Raw genomic sequence first — 2,706 nt, 5'->3', positions numbered from 1 at the left:
CTCTAATATGACGCTGTCATTCATAAGTGCTTTATATATATAAATAAATAAATAAATATAATATCTATGTAATATATAAATTAACACTATTGTCATTTTGTGTATAAAAATACAATAAACAAAAGTAAAAAAATAAAAAAAATAAAAAAAATGTAGAGATTATTTTAAAAGTATCAAACTTTGGACTGTGCAATGAGATAAGAGTGTATTGTAATGTTTAACCCCTTGGATTAATCAGTCTGAAGCAGGATGCAAAGCAGAACAGCGGCTGTATGAACTGTATGATCATAAAATAATATGATATCATCAATAATATGACCAACACCCAACTCTGAGTCTATTCCGATTTTAGATGTTTATTTTCAGATGGGAGGTTGGTTGGAATGGTTGCAGAATGCCTGTGTTGTGTAAATTATAACACTGAACAAAGATTCCACTTGAGTCTATAGGAAAGCAAAGCAATCTAAAATTCTTTATTTGTGCACATAAAAAATACTTTCAACATCTTAATGGTCACATGGTGACACTTCTGCTGACAAACAAGCCCAGTTCTGCCATTTTCATCACACCTGTTTTAATATGTATGTATGTTCTGTACATGTGACAGGTGTTTTGGGATAACCAGTAGCTGAAGTCATTTTTCTGTTTTTTACATACGATGAAAGGACAGATTGTAAGCTTTCAAATGACATCATTCATTGAAATCTGAAGTTGAAGAAGATACGTATTTGAATGTTGACACCTCACATTAACTAACAGAGAAAATGGGTGGGGAAAATAGCTGGTTTACTACACCCCCAACCACTCCCCCAGGACAACCACAATATTTTCTATTGCCATGTGTACCAAAAGTGTATTACTTTATTTATTATAATTCTTATGGCTTCAGTTCCAGTCAACATTGCAGCAGCAGCAGCAAGAGAAAACAAAATGGCAATATTTCTAAAAGGAAACAATAAAGCAAGATTGTTGTGACATGTTTGTTTATCCCACCCCTTAGTCACTTTGAAAAAAACGAAAAACAGTTATCTTTAGGATTGACGGGGTATCAGGGTTATCAGCTTATGTCACATATTTCCTATACTATCCAACTATCCTACAGTGGGGGAAACAAGTAGGGATTCTTAATAGGACTGGTTGTTAAAATCCCTAAATATTCAGCACAACAATTGAGTGGAGTTGGAGATGTCCTCTTGGGTGGAGTGGAATTTGGCAATGATCACGTGGTGCCACCAGTACGACACATCTTCAGTTGTGGTCCCCGACCTCATTGGGTGTTTCGGCCAGTTATCACAAGACACCCTCTGCCGAGGTTGGCCCACCACAGGCTGATCAGGCCTGGGTGTGTGTCGCACGGTGGCACCACGTGGTCATTTGGGAGCCCATGTTGGGTCCCTACGTTTCAGCCACAGCCAGTGACTGCTCCGTTCTGCTGCAGTGGACAGTTCTCTGATTGCCTTCCGTTGGGCCTGTCCTCTGATCCCTACTGCCCTCAGGAGCCTTGTGGTGGAGCTGGCTACAAAGCCTCTGCAGCCCACCTCCACTGGCCACACCTTCACGTTCCAGCCCCGCCCCTCTGCTTCGACTGTAATAAGTATTGAAATAAGTATTGAACACATCAAGATTTTGTCCAGTAAATGTATTTCCAATGAGCCTATTCAAGTGAAATTTTCACCAGACTTAAGTTCTAAAGACAAATTCAATTCAAGTTACCCTGTCTCCCCTTGCTTTTTTTTTTTTTTTACAAGGGGAGTAACATTATTGTAATCTGAATTTACTGATCACTGTCTGTCTAATGTCTCACTGTAGGTATTTCAACACCACCAGAGCTCAGTGAACATCTTACCACCCCCATTTTCACAGCAAAAATGTAATTACACTCCCTCTACCAAGCCTCTTTCTAAAGACACCATCAACAGGACCTTCAAACAATCCAGACAAAAAATCTAAACATTAAAGTCCATATGTAAATAAAGTTATGTGTAATAAAGTGGAATGAAACAGGAACAAAGTATTGAACACACTACACCACATCAAGGAAAGGCAAGGAACCAGCTGAAAACCATGACTAATTAGGAGGCAACTCTATCTCCAATCTGTGCAAATTACGGTAATGTCAGCTGGGTTAGAATATATAGATGGGCTATAAAAGTATTTCACAACTTCTGAATCTTCCAGTAAGCACCATTGGGGGCATTATCCGTAAGTGGAAGCAACATCACTCCACCATCAACCGGCCACGCACAGGAACTCCTCACAAGATTTCTGATCAGGGAGTCAGAAGGATACTTAGAAGAGTAGCCAAAGAGCCAAGGACCCCTAGGAAAGCTCCAGAAAGACTTGGAGACAGCAGGTACAACTGTGACAGAAAGGACAGTAGGCAATGCACTCCACCGCCATGGCCTCTGTGCACGCTCAGCCACAAGACTTCACTACTGAAAAAAAGACATGTTGTAGCTCCTTTAAGGTTTGCCAAACAACCTTTGGACAAGCCAGTAAACTACTGTGAGCATGTACTCTGGTCAGATGAGACCGAAATTGATTTTTTTTTGCTGTCACACAACACACCATGTTTGGAGGAGAAATGGCACTGCACATCACCCGAATAACACAATACCAACAGTGATGTTTGGAGGTGGAAGTATCATGGTGTGGGGCTGTTTCTCCTCTCATGGTACTGGCAGACTTCATATCATTGAAGGAACA

The sequence above is a fragment of the Nansenia antarctica genome (genome assembly GCF_963989245.1).
Source record: "Nansenia antarctica genome assembly, chromosome: 3".
NCBI lineage: Eukaryota > Metazoa > Chordata > Actinopteri > Argentiniformes > Microstomatidae > Nansenia > Nansenia antarctica.
This window is presented reverse-complemented; position numbering follows the sequence as displayed.